Genomic DNA, 14,448 nt, shown 5'->3' on the forward strand with positions numbered 1-14,448 from the left:
CAGCAGGACCTAAGTATGCCTGTGACACCCACCCAAGAGGGCAAATACATAGAATCTGGACCCGGACAGGTATCACCGTTACAACTACTTCTGGCTATTTGCACCCACAGAAAAGAAATGGAATAAGTGATGGAGAACAACCCAAGAGGGAGCCTCCTCTCCCAAGACCCTTTCCTTCCAAGCCCCATTGGAAAGGCCTTCTGGAACAAGAAATCCTCTCCCCAGGCCATAGCACTGACACACCCTGAGCACCAATCCCTGAAGCCCCCCCAGCTCACATTCCACAGGAGCAACAAGTGCCTGCCCGTCCCCCGCCGGGCTCCGGTGATCTGGGCCAGGACAGCCTTCAAGAGCCACTGCCTTCTTGCCCCCACCCCACAGTGGGGTCCCCCCTTGGTCCCGGGCACTCCTCCAGGATCCCTGAGGCCTCCCCCAGCTCTGACCGCCCCAACACACAGCGCCGGATGGGAGGTGTTTGGGTGGCGGAGGGTGGCACGGGTCACTAAGTGGGGCATCTGTTACCAGCACAGCCCGCCCCCTGGGATCCTGGGCCTTTCCTCACCCGGACTTCCCCCTCCCAACCCAAACACACACCACTGCCGCCACCACAATCCCCTCCGTTCTCGGGGCAAATGACGTTGAGTTCTGTTTACAGTCTAACTGACTCTACTTTGCACTTCTCTAGGCCGCGTGGATCCGGCTTTGGGCCCCTTCTTCGCCGGTTCGCAGAGCACTTCAAGGGAAATTCCCCTTCCGGAGACGGAGGCAGCGATCGCCGGGGGTGACCGTGCACAAAGCCCTGAAGAAGCCTCCTCATAACCCCCCACACCCCGGCTCGAAACCCCACCCCCAACCCCGCGCAATGGAGAACAGGAGCGAGGCGAGGAAGGGCACGGACCCGGCGCCGGCTCCGGGGCCCCGGCCACTCCCCGCGTCGAGCGCAGCCCGCCGGGAGCCAGCGAACCATGTGGGAGCAGGGCTTGGCCGTGCCTCCAGGCTCCAGAGAAGGGCTGGGGTTTGCCAAGCACGTCATAGCATTCAAGAGGCCAGGGTGAATTCCTGGGGTCTCTCCACCTCCCCCCTTTTTCAGATCCGCAGTCCCACGTCTTTTCCCGGTGTGCCCACTTTTCTTCCCCTAAAGTTTGGTCCACGTGGTCTTCTCCCGCTCCCGGCCGGCAGCCTAGCCTGGTGAAAGTTGCTGCACCTGCTTTAGGCGAATTATGGTAGCGCTAGAAGTTGGTCTCCCCTCCCTCCCTCCGCCGCTAGCTCGCTCGCTCCCTCCCTCCGCCCAGGCTCTCCGCGCGCTCCCTCCTTCCCCCTCCACCCGCCTCCCCGCCTCCGCCCGCCCCGCCTGCGCACCGCCCGCTCGCAGCCACTCGCAGCCCGGGCTCAGTCGCAGCCCCTCGGAGTCCGGAGCCGGTCGCCCCTGCGGACCGGACAGTGCGACCGGCGGCCCGGACGGAGCCCCCATCCTGCGAGGAGGGCGCGGCGCAGGCGGCGGCGGCGCGGCGGGGAGGAGCCCGGGCCGGAACCAGGGCTGGGCCGGGGGCGGGGACGCCGGGGTCCCGGAGCCCCGGAGCCGGAGCGAGCGAACCAGCGTCGCGGGAAGACCGGGAAGGAGGAGCACGGCCGGAGCCAGCCGAGCTGCCCACAAAGTGCGATGCCCCGGCGGGGCTAGGGCGCGCGGCGGCAGGCGCGGCGCGGCGCGGAGGGAGGACGCTCCGGAGCTGCGCGGCGCTGGGCGGCGCGGAGGGGCAGCCCCAGCGGGCGGCGGCGGGCCCGGGCTGCGACCCGAGCGAGCCCCATGCCCCGCGCGGGCTGACGGGCCGGAGCCCGCACGGAGCGGCCGGGCCGGACAGGTAGGTGGCGGGCTGAGCCTGGGGACGAGGGGTGGGGGCTGGGCCGGCGACCAGACCAACTCCCGAGCTCGCGCACTCTCTCGCCCGCTCCCTGGCTCACTTTGTGTTTGCAAACTGCCCGCCGGAGCCGCGCCGGGAGGAGCCGGGCCCAGGCCGGCACACTTTGTTCCAGCCAGGGCCGGCTGCTGCGCCCTGACCCCGCGCAGCCGCGACACCCCGCCCGGGGCCGGGCCCTCGCGGCCCCAAGCCGCGTTGGGAACAGGTGGGGGCTCCGGCGCGGCGGCGGCGGCGGCGGCGGCGGGGGGGGGGGGGGCAGCCGGAGGTCGGCCGGAGGGGGTGCTGGAAAGGGCTACCGAGGCCCGCCCTTCCCCAAGAATCCGGGCTCCGCCCCCTCCCGGCCTGACCGCTGGGAATGGGGTGTAAGGGGGCGCGACACCCCCGCCCGCCCCGAGTCAGACAAAGAATACTTCCCGGCCCCGACTTTCCTGAGCTGGGGAGGGAAGTGGGGAAGTGAGTTTCCCCAGCCCCAGCCTGCCCAGGACTCCCCACGACTGGCCGAGGCAGATGGGGGGCTGCGGTCCTAACGGCCGCGTCGCCTCGGGTGCGGAGCGGGACTCGTTTTGCTGGGGTCGCGCCTGGGAGGTTGCGGGGCCAGTCTCTTTCCTCCCCCCCGTTCCTCCGTCAGCTCGGAGACAGAGGGGAAAACTTCTGGGGGACTTGAGAGCCCTTGGAACCCACCCCTGTGATTTTGTGCGCTCTTTGTGGAGCCGGGGACCGATCAGGCCGATACCTTTATTCACCCCATCCGAGGAGAGCCCCTGCCTCACCGCGTGCGGGGGGCGGCCGGGTTCGGAGGCCACCGGGAAAGTGCCCCGGAGTGACCAGCGGGACCTCCATCCGGGCTGAGGACTGTGGTGTCTCCTTCGGACAGCCCCCCACAGGCACCTCTCTCTGACCCGCAGGCAGCCCCGCTCCAGCCTGGGGCTCCCCTTTCACACCAAACAAACTAACTTGGACTGAGCCCCGGCAGAGCCTGTTATGTTAGAAGGTGGGGCGCCCTGAGCGACATGGGGTCCCGGCCTCCCCGGCGAAGGACCGTGTGATTTCGTGGGACGCGGATTCTGAGGCTGCGGCCCTGAGGGTTGCAGATTCCTTCTCTCCAACTGGGGCGACCTCGTGAACACGCAGGCACCCCACTCGGACGCTCTAGGTTGGGAGAAGAGGGGAGGGGATCGCGGAGGAGCGCCCCAGCTCGGAGAGCACCTGGCCCGGCCCCCGCACCTTCGTCTCTCCAACCCCGGCTTGGCCGATTTCCTCCCTCGCTCGGCGCCTGGGCTTTAGGGCGTCTGGAGATCACCGCGCGTCTGGCACCCCAGCTCCGGGTCTCCCCGCTGGTTGACCTCGGAGCCTGGAGCTGGACTTGGGGGTGGGGGACGGCTGAGCAAGCCGGAGTCTGAAACTGGCCTCCCCATGATTCCTAAAAAAGCCCAGGAGCACTTTGGCCAATGCGGGTTTTTACTTGGACTTCAGCATCTTCACACGTTTGAAAGCCCCTGCCTGGACTGTCCCACAGTGAGCTGTGTTGGGTCTGGGATTGAGGGCCGTGGGAGTGAAGCTTGAGGGGCAACCGAGGTTGGGGCCTGAGGCTGGGCCGGGTGCCCGCTGCTCCCACCCCGAAAGCAGCAGCAGTGGGGTGCTCTGTGCGGCCTGCAGCCTCCCGAGGGTCTAACCAGTCCCATGGAACTTGGTCATGGAAACCAGCACACTGAGAACTGGAACCCAGGAACTCACTTTCCTTGGAGAGTGGGGACTGAACCCTGTGGATGGTGGGCATTTCAAGCCCCTCACGGTCCTATTGAGCCGTTGTGCGGGTGTAGGGGCCCCAAAGGGCAGAAGGCAGGGCCGTCCCTGCCCAGGTTGGGGAAGGAGAGTCACTTGCCTCAGACAACCCCTGCCCAACCCAGGCCACTGCTGGGAAGGGGAAGTTTGGAGGCTTGTGTTTTTTTGTTTGTTTGTTTGTTTTAAACTTGAGAAACTTTGTCTTGCCGGGGCTCTGGGGCTCTTTGTCACCTGGCAGACAGGAGGAAGGGCTGAGAACTGCTGTGAGCAACCTGGACAGCTTGCTCTGCACCGCACAGTAGATTTAAGTCTCCCAAAAGCAGGGCTGTGCCTGGTGGGGGGCTCCCCATCTGGTATCACTCCCACTCTGGTCAGTGGGACAAAGTGGCATGGGGAGGAAGTGGCACTGTGGGTGCCCTGTCCCCCATACATACCAAGGGCCCCACCAAGATCTGAATCATTCCTTCTGGACCCTTCAATCACTAGATCACTACTTTGCCCTGGCCCCAGCCTTGGTCCTAAGTTGTGGGAGACCATGGGAGCCTTCTCTCCTGGCACTGAGGGCTGGGCCCCTGGGTGGGGTTTTCTGTCCTCCCAGTCCTGGGCAGGCTTCCCAGGAGTTATGGAGTTGGGGAACCCCTGAGCCCTAGGGAGAGAAAGGCCTGACAGCAATGCTGGGGAATGCCCGGGCAGGGCAGGTTGGGCCCAGCTTACAGAAGGACCTGCCGCTGTATTTTTTTTTCTGTGTAGGTGCCTTTCTTACACCTGGACACCCCCACCCCCTTTCCTCCGCCTCTGGCCAGAAACTTCCTTTCTGGCTGCTGGCAGGTAGGTCCCTTCTTGCCAGGAATGTGCATATCCTGCTGGGCTCCTACTCCAAACATACCTCTTCCTTAGTAGGGGAGAAAAGCAGGGGGACTTGGGGGGGCTTCCTTTGATCCAGTGATTCCCCAAATGTTTGCTGAGCCCCTACTCTGTTTGGGCAGGTACCAGGCTGGGCACTAGAGCGCCCAAGCAGTGAAGGCTAGGGTCTGCTCTCTGGACCTCGCATTGTCAGGGTAGGAGAGACACATAAGATATCACATAGGGAGAGGAAGGTGGGAGCAGGGTGCCTGTCTTGTGTATTTATTATGATTAATCCTCACCTGAGGATATTTTTTTTCCCCATTGATTTTTAGAGAGAGTGGAGGGGGGGGGAGAGAGAGAGAGAGAAAGAAACATGATGTTAGAGAGACACATTGATTGGTTGCTTCCTGCACCCCTCCCACCCGGGGCTGGGGATCGCACCTGCAACCCAGGCATGTGTCCTTGACCAGAATTCAAACCTGCGACCCTTTGGTGTATGGACCGACACTCTAACCACTGAACCACCGAGCCAACCAAGCCAAGGCAGGGTGTCTGTTTTAGAAGAGAGGTGTGAGGTGCAAGGGGAGGAAGGGGTCATCTCCCCAAGAAGGCTTCCCTGCTCTGCCATACCTGGAGCTGCACTCTCCTTACCTACATCCTAACTCATCAAAGCCCCACTGCCTTGGTGGTTTTTCTCTCTCCAGCCTAAATGCAGGCCCCTCCACTCTTTATCCCACGCAGGCACAATGTCTTTACTTTTCTAATAGTCCAAACTGCAAAATAAGCATTTCTTTACCCAAGGAGCTTGGCATAGTTCCCCTTCATGATCTTACAACTAACTCTTGGAGCTTCCCAGACCAAGGCAGGGCAGGTAACATTTGTAATAGGATTCCGAGGCTCCTTTGGCTGAAATGCCTTACTCTCGCTAGGTTCCAGAACTCTGGAACCCAGGGCCAGGAACTCGGGCCTCCCCAAGGCAGAACATGGGTCAGAATGGAAAAGGCTTTGGAACTTGCTGGTAGTGATAGGACTCTGGGGAACTTAATTAAGCTCTTGGAACCTCAGTCTTCTTACATGTAAAGTAGGTCAATAATACCCATTTAGAGCCCATTTGGGAGTTGAATGGGAGAGCAGATGTAAAGTACCTAGCACAGTGCCTGGCACATGGTAGTGCTGACCAAGAGGTAGCTTTTATTATTAGAGTCCCAGCACTGCCAAGGCCACATGATGGACTGAATACTCCATTTTATGGTGTGTGAAGATGTAGCCCCGAGAGAAGCAACTTGACTGAGGGTGCACAGCTAGTCAGTGTTAGAGCAGGGACTAAAATGTGGCACTCCTAACTCCCAGTGCAACAGTGGGGCTTGAGACTTTGCTGGCGGGGGAGGGAGAAAGGGAAGGGGAGGACCCCTTCCCCCTCCCTTCGCAAGCTCAGATATAGGCCACCCCTCTGGCCATGACCCTGGAATGTGCAGTTGTCCCCTCTCTCCCAGGCCTAAGGTGTTTGTGGAGAAAAATAAAAGTGGGAGGGATAGTTCCCCAGAACACAGAGGAGAGAAAATGGCTGGCTGGCAGCACCACCTCTCCAAAAAGAGAGACTACTCTGGTTTGAAACCCTAGCGTCACAACCTCATGGAATACAAGTCTGGCAGCCAGTCTCAGATCAGTTTGGTACCTGCCTTTGGATGGATCATCTCAAAAGAGCAAAAAGAAACTTCCCTTAAGCCTGAACTTGCTGGCTCTTTCAGGATTGCCTTCCTGGATTCTCTTCGGAAAGGAAAATGCATACCTCTTTCCACTGCCAGTCCCGCCATGCTGGGATCAGAGCTGGAAACTACTCCAAACCTTGTGGCTTGCCGTGCAATGGTGATGCAGTGGGTGGCCCTGAGGGGGCCCCACGTGGAGCCTGGACTCAGGGCACACTTGAGCTAGACGTCAAGAGCCCTTAGCACAATAGGTGCACATTTGGAAAGGGCCGCAGGAGCTGGGCCACGGAGTCAAAGCTTCCAGTGCCTCTAGGAAGCCATCCTGGCCTGAGCCCCAGGACGCCCTCCCTTCCCTTGATTCCTGTCCCAGGACTCCCTCCTAACTTTCGGGGGGGGGGGGGTCTTTGCCTTTGCTGGGCTGTCCCTCCCTCCAGTGCAGCCTTGCATCTTTCCTCTCCCTAGCCCTGGCCATATTCATTCGACCTGTGCTCCCAATCTCAGCAGCTCTGCCAACCTCCCTGGGGGCCCCACCCTCTGCCCAACTGGAGCCTCCCAGCGGGGACCTGAGGGTGAGTGGGACCATTGGTCCTGCAGGACAGGGGTAAATACTGTCTCTCCCTCTTGTCGTTTCTTATGGCACCTGGGCTACCGTGCAAAGGCAGGTGGGTGGGGGCCCGAGATGGTGGGTTTTCCTCAGACATTTAACAAAGCGGGGTGTGTAGAATAGTGACTCTGGCGTTTGTCCAAGGTATGCAGGGTGGGCAGGAAGAACTTACCCAGAATTCCCACGACAGCGAAGGAGAGACAAGTGATGGCCTCTGGACGTCAGGGTGGCGCAGGGAATGGGACGGGGTCTCCTCTTCATTCCACAAACATCGTGGAGCTTAGTGTGCGCAGTGGCCCTGTGAGCTTTGGGCGAAGAGCTTTACTACGGGGTGGCTGGCTAAAACTTGGAGAAATTAGAGATGGAGCAGGTGCCCCAGTGCGCCACTGGAGTGGGGCTCCGGCGCTGACCCTCCCCAGCCGGGACAGGACGCCCGCGCTGCCCCGGGGGGCCCTCTGGAGGGCTGGGCTGTGTGGGGAACACGGGCGCGTGGGCGGGTGAGGGGCGGAGGTCTCTGTTCTTGTTTCCTGGACCGGGAGGTTCCCCAGCGAAGCCCACACTTCCAGGAGACCCATCCCTAAAAGAAGTTGGTCCAGAAGAAGGGACCGGTATATTTCTTCAAGGGTTCCTCAGGCAGATGTACGTCTGCACCCTGGAAGGAAAGGGCACTTGCGGCTGGGCAGAAATTTTGGGAGATGGGAATGTGGGGGTTTGCAGGGGACGGAGGGAGTGGCGGCGGCCGTGACCGGTCGGGGAGCAAAGCCCTGAGCGGAGAGACCCCCGTAGCTCCCGGAGGCTTGCGCGTCTCTAGAGGAGCGTCGGAAGGTCGGCGGGAGGTGTTGAGGGTGCGGAGTCGGCGGCACCGGAGAACCCCTCCTTTCGGAAGCCTCCGGGTTCCCCCGGGAGCCGGGGCGGCGGTTCTCCCCGAGCTGAGCGCTCGCTGCGGGCTGCTGGCCCGCCCCGGTTCCCTGCGCCTCCGCGAGCGCAGCGGCGACGGGCGCGAGGCTCCTGGATCCTGACACCTGAACCCACAGAGGCCGTGAGAAAATGCCACGGACGACCCTGCCGGGGGGGGGGGGGGCCGGGGCCACTGGAAGAGGGGCGGCGGGACTGCGTGGCCTCTGCCTTTGGCCGCGCGCAGGGTCTCCCGCGCCGTCGGCTGCCCGCTGCGCTGGGGGTCCCTGCGCGAGTCTGGGCTTCGGGTGACCCGGGAGGGGCACGGTCGGCGCCGCACCCACTTCCCCATTCGCTCCGCGACCTTAGGCACGTCCGTTCCCTCTCGGGGCCTGGGTTTTCCTTTCTGCACAGTTGGCGACGGAGCAGCCACTCGCCCCCTCCCCGGCCCCTTCCTGCGGCCCAGCCCCGGGCGTCGCCGTCGCGAAGGTCTGGGCGCGCGTCCCCTTTGTCCCGCCGCGGCCGGAGCCCTCGGCCTCCGCGATGTATCTGGAAAGGGGCTCGGGGCGCGTGACCCCGTGGCCCACGCAAGTCTCCTCCTCCCCAATTAGGCAGCGCAGCCTGATTAAAGGGGCGCTAGCCGACCCCTCCCGCCGGATCCCCATCGAAGAGATTTCCCTTCATCAGAATCTCACATCCTCCAGAAATTAATTTGATGCCTCTTGTTATCAATTAATTGAATCTCGTTGGGAGAGAGAGCTCAGCCAGGCGGCTTCGCTCGGCCCTTGTGTGCCGCTTTCCGCCCTCCCCCCTCACACCAGGACAGCCTCTCCCCCTCCCCATTTCTCTCTTTCTGCCTTGCTTTTAATTTCACATATTTTCTAATATAAAAACCACTGCTATTGGGCCCCTTTTCCCAATCGATTTGGATGAAGACCCATGGGCTGGGCACTGCCTGCGATTCACCCTTCCTCTCCCCTGGGCCCTGTTTGATCCTTAAGTCAACAGAACCTCACCCCTGGGAATTTAGCCCTGACCCTGACCCTGACCCTGACCCTGACCCTGACCCTGACCCTGACCCTGACCCTGTGTGCTGCAGGGGCTGCTGCTCAGAAACTTGGAGAGCAAGACTGGGGGAAGCAGGTCTGGGGACAGACTCCAAAGAGCCTCCCCTTCACACACGCACACACCCTAGCTGGGGAAAGGGGACACTGAAGGACCAGGCTAGGGACCTGTCCGCCGGCAGGATTTTTGTGAGAGTCCTATGTTTTCTAGATGAGACATTTAGGAGCTGTTGCCCTTGCCAGGGCTAATCGGTTAAATGTTGGGGGGAGGGCACAGGTGTGTGGTACCTCCTAGCTGCCTAGCAGCCAGGTCAGGCATCTGCAGAATCAAGCCCTCAGCATTTCCAAGGACACTTGGGAGCCCAGATTCTGCCTCCTGCATGGAAGACGGAGGAGGAAGGTTCTAGAAGACATTCCAGTCTGGGAGGAGATTGTGGCAGGTATAGAGTAGAACTAGGTGGTCACCAGTCCCTGAATGAGGAACTGTGCTTTCCCAGTTCACATACCTCCTTGTTCCAATAGTGTTATTTATTACTCTCATTTGATAGGTGAAGGACCCAGGCCCAAAGAGGTGATATAACTTGTCCAGGGTCACACAGGTAACTGGAACCCTCTGGAATGCTGGCCGTAAGGGCTGAGGTCACAAATTGACTAAGTTCACCCCTTATGAGTTTTGTTGACCCACACAAAATTTATTACAATGGTAAATTTCACATAAACATCCCCACTTGGCTCCTTTTTAAAAATCCACACACTGTCAACACTGAGCCTACATTTCTATGTGGTTAAGGATAGACTGGGATCGAGTGCCCCCCATTTCTCCCTTGGCCTCCTAGGTGACCAGCCTAGCCCCTGGGGGCATTTTGGTTAGCAACTGTCATGGAGATTTCACCTGTCGAATGTGGGGCCTGTACAGGAGCTCAGAGGAGACCTTTAAATACTCCGAAACCTAAGCATATACATTCTTTTTTACAGGCAAAAGGAAAGAAACCATTATTTGTATAGTTGATCCTGGAAAATATATGGAGTTTGTATGATGCTGTCTTTTAAATGCCGTCTTTTAAAGGTTAAGGACATTTCCTGACCCAACCTGATTCTCACACAGCTTTTTAAGAACGGGTGGTGGTCTATAGTTGTTTTTCTTTCTTTTTACCATGGAGAGAATTATAGGGGCCTGTTCCATGCTGAAACCAGCCCATCCCTGTCCAAGTGAATCAATCCCTCTAGCCTGTCCCAAATTTACGTACTTTTTGTTGTGGGTTGGGGAGACTTTCTTCTAAGAATAGAAGCACAGGTTGGGACTCTGTAAGAACTGGGCAGAGGTCACCCTTTCGGAACTCATCTTGGAACAGGGAGAAAGAGATGTGGGAGGATGCTGAAGCTTGCATATTCAGATGTGGATGCGTTTTGGATTGCCCTAAGTTGGTACCCAAGATCTCTGTGAAAACCGTACCTAGATATTATTGCAGAGACAAAGGGAAGGGCCAGGGCATGTCAGGCAGGCTGGCCAGAGCAGCCAGGGCCCCAGGGAGGGCCAGTCCCAGTGATCTGGCCCAAGCTGGCTGGAGCCCCTCCTGTGTCCGCAGGAGCCCCCCCCCCCATTCCAAGGGCACTATCAGAACCAGGCTCCAGATGGCTACTCAAGCCATGGGTGAGTAGCCCCCATCCCTTAACCAGCAGCCCCCCCACAAAAGACGGCACTATTTAATTAGCCATCTCTGATTAACCAAACTTGGCATTCGGCTCCTCTTGCCCTCATCTTTCCCAGCTCCGAATCAATGGCTTTGATATGCTAATTAGGGAGTAATTTAATTTCAAAAGGCCGCAATTAACAAGGGTGTTGTGGACATGCTGTAGTTAAGCGGAGTAATCTAATTTGCATTAGTAACAAGCAGGGACTAATTAGAAGCTTAATTAGACACTTAGATGGCTCTTATGTTTACTTTCTTAACGAGATGGAGTGGGGTCTTTGGTTCTTTTTCTTTTTTTTCTTATTGTTAATTTTTCCTTTTGGTCATTGTACTAGGAAGGAGTGTTGAGGAGGCCACCTTGTTAGGGCCCGGTGGGAGGATTTTGGGGCTGGAGCCAGTGAAAGTGAACTGAGGGATGGAGGTGGTGAGGAAAGGTTCAGATTCCAGGGACATTCCAGAGTCACCACCCTCAGGGCTTTGCCACCTCTTGGGGGGGAGGGGGAGGCCGAAGCACTGGTTTGGGAATTGGAAGAACCCGAGTTTCAGTTTGGCTCAGCCTCTTAGCAGCCAGGTGGCTTTGTCAAGACATCTTCAAAGGGTAGTTCCTTCTTCATCTGTCAAAGTGAGTGCTAGGCTGTGTGAAGAGAGGAGGGGATAGGGTATGGGAAAGGACTATCAAGGACTCTCTGAGTGGAATGGTTATTATTAGGAATAAAATATATTCACAAATTGTGTGCTTGGGCTTCACTTCCTAATGACTCAGCTCAGAAGTTACCTCCTACAGGAAGCCTTCCCAGAGCATCCCCATTCCCTCTACACACCCATAGCTCCCCAAAGTCTATTGAACAGAACACTTATAAAGTCTGTATGTTGTGTAGGAAAGAGTTCTCAACCCTGGCTGCACTTGAGATTTGGAATACTTTGAAAGCTTTTTAAATTATCCACTCCTGGGTCCCACTCCTCAAACAGTCCAATTTAATTGACCCAGGTTGGAGCGAAGGTCTGGATATTTTTGCTAACGCTTGTTTTTGCCCATGTGTCTCTCTCCCCCACCAAAGTGTAAGCACCCAAGAGCAAGGACTGTGTTTTACTCACCTTAGTATGCCCCAGACCTCAGTAATCAGTATCCGTTGCAGGCAAAGGCCCACTGCCCAGCTGTGTGCCTTGTAAACCTGTCCAGATCTGAAAGGGTCTGTAGTGTTGGATTTTGAATGCCTTATGCAGGATCTGAGAATCTTCTGAGGATGAGAATGGAGGTGAATCTCTAAAAAGCCGGGTGACTTTTGAGTCTTCTGGGACGTGGCACATTGCCGAAGGGAGAGCAAAACTGGTACAACTTTTATGACATCAGTTAGGGAATAAATGTATCAAGAGCCTTAACAATATGCAATTCTGCCTTTCAAACGCATACGCTAAGTAAATAATCGGAAATGTAGTGTGTTCTGTTCGCATAGGGTGTTTATTGCAGAGTCATAGTAAAGACCTAGGGAACGGTCTGGATGTCCAGCTCTCGGGGATTGGCTAAATCAATTCTGGAACACGCAGCCCATTCGAGCAACTATGTGACCACTAAAAACTGTTGCTTAAAATATTTGATGTCATGTGGAAATGGTTATGATAGTAAGTGGTGAGTGGAAAAATAGGAAAATTCAAACCACGTACAGATTATGACCCCAGTTTCACTTTTTAAATGTTTATAAGCTGAAAGAGAGTGAAAGTGGACTGACTGGAAGGGGCGGAGCCACAGGGCTAGCTCCCTGGGTGGTAGAATTATGGGCACTGTTTCTTTTATTTTTTCTTCGAAAATTTCTACCAAGATGTTTTTACTTTTATGATTAGAAAATAGTTATTTGAAACTTGGGAGAGAACCTGGAACCGACAGCACAGGATGTGGCCCACCTTCCAAAGCCGCCTGTTGCAGCCTTTGAGAGAGACTGTCCTCACCTGCCACCTGCACTGAGCTCCTCACGCCCTGACATTTTGTGCTAAGAAGACTCCTTAGATGGGCCCTAGAGTTGAGACAGGTAGCTCCTAGGGTGTCATTTAGGGAGAATGTCAGGAGAAGTGGGAGTAGAGAGGAAGCTTAGGGTGCTAGCCTCCAACCCACACAAGGGAGAGTCCCCAAGTACAAGGCAGGCAGGGGTTGGAGAGGGATAAGCTGCTTCTGGGACTCAGGGGGCCCCATCTGCTTGGGGAGAGCCACTGGCCTGCTCAGAAAGCTAAATAGTCCTGTCACTCATGACCCTGCTCTGGTTTGGGGTCCTCTTTTGGAGCCGTAGAGACATTCTAACCCTCGGGTCCTGCTTCATTTTCCTCAAGTGCTGAACCAAGGGCTGGGGTCAGTTTTAAACTATAGCCCACTGAGACTTGGGTTGTAGCAGGATCTCCTGGGCCCCCATAATTATAGTAACCATGCTTTCCTGAACACCGTCACACAATGTGTTTTGACACCAGAGCTCCCCTGAAAGGAAGGTTTATTGGTATTAGCCCCATATGACAAATAAGGAACCCAAGGCTCAGACTGGTGACCTCACTGCTCAGTGCTCTCATTACAAAGGTAATGAGAGACCAGAGAAGGGGCAGCAGGTAGGATGGCAAATGAGTGGCTGGCTAAGGAAGGCCAAGAGAGGCTGCTTCCTGAGCCCTCCCCTCACCTGGCAGCCTGCAGGCAGTGGGCCTTTGGGGCCTGAGCTGAATGGGGGTGCCTGGGACTTTGGATGACAGATTGGGAGGCATCGTTCAGTTACTTGTAAGGCCAGTACTTACTGTTCTGAAAAGCCCTCTGCTTTATGTCCCTTGACACAAGTAAGATCTGATCGCAGGATAGCTAGAAAGAAAGGAAAAGGAAAAGAGAAAGAAAATATGTGACAAATTCATGCTCTGTTCTATGTGGTACCCACATGTGTGCCCTGAAAAAGTCTTAAAACTGGCAAGCTTGTGTAAAGTAAGGGCTTTTGCATATGCAGTTTCTCCTGTGTTGAGTGGACACTGCCTGGCCAGTACCTTCTTACCCTTCATTTCTAAGCATAAATGCCATTTCCTCAAAAAGAAGGCCTGCCCTGCCCTCTCCGTTTAAATTAGAACCCTCTGTTTATTCTCTGTACTCACATTTAATAGAATTTATTTTATTTGAGCGTATCTACTTACTGGTGTCCTTATTTGTCACCAACCCCCGGAAGCATAAGCTTCAGGAGAGCAGGGCCTATGTCCTGGTCTGTTCAGGTCTGCATACACAGAGCCTGGCACACTGTAGGTGCTTAAAGATTTGTGAACCAATGAATGGATGAAGGGTCACTGCTGGTGAAATATGCTCCTGGCCAGCCATTGGAAGAGAGTAAAATGACTTTGTTCACAGCCCAAACTACTAGTGGCTAAACTTTAAAATGCTAGGTTTACTCAGAGAAAAAAAAAGGAGGGGGAATAGACCCCCATTATTACCAGTTGCCCTCAAAGCATTTAGGATACTACTGCACTGGGTTTTTTTTTGGGGGGGGGCGGTACTTGATTTTAGGGAAAGAGAAACATCAATTTGTTCCACTTATTTATGCATCATTTGTTGGTTCTTGTATGTGCCCTGACCAGGGATCGAACCCACAACCTTGGTGTATTGGGTCGATACTCTAACAAACTGAACTAACCGGCCAGGGCTGTACTGGCTTCTTTGAGTTTTGTAAGCCTGTATAAGGCAGGGGTCCCTTTTCAATTTCCTGTAAATAGATCCTCAAGGCTTGGCTTAATTAGGCACCCAATCCATGTTGAATAAATGAGTAGCCTTGGAGATGGATCACCTGGTTTTGGCCATCAGGAGGCCCGTAACTAGTCAGTACTGGTCCTTGGAGCCCCGTTGCCTTGGGCAAGCAGTATCAGCATCACCTGGGAACTTTTTAAAATGACAGTTCTCAGGCCCACTCCAGACCTGTTGAATCAAACTCCAGGCCTGGGGCC

The 14,448-nt window shown here is 56.3% G+C and overlaps 1 protein-coding gene across 4 annotated transcripts in view; it reads left to right on the top strand.

The window, feature by feature from the left end:
• Window positions 1-1,774: 1,774 nt before the first annotated feature.
• Window positions 1,775-14,448, top strand: part of FOXP4 (forkhead box P4) — a 50,997-nt gene continuing 38,323 nt past the window's right edge. For all 4 annotated transcript variants that reach the window (XM_087817386.1, XM_087817388.1, XM_087817387.1 and 1 more), the window contains exon 1: window positions 1,775-1,859. The gene's annotated coding sequence lies outside the window, so the exon portion shown is untranslated. The remainder of the gene's footprint in view (window positions 1,860-14,448) is intronic.

This window comes from Miniopterus natalensis, chromosome 5, assembly GCF_054644295.1.
Source record: "Miniopterus natalensis isolate mMinNat1 chromosome 5, mMinNat1.hap1, whole genome shotgun sequence".
Classification (NCBI taxonomy): domain Eukaryota; kingdom Metazoa; phylum Chordata; class Mammalia; order Chiroptera; family Miniopteridae; genus Miniopterus; species Miniopterus natalensis.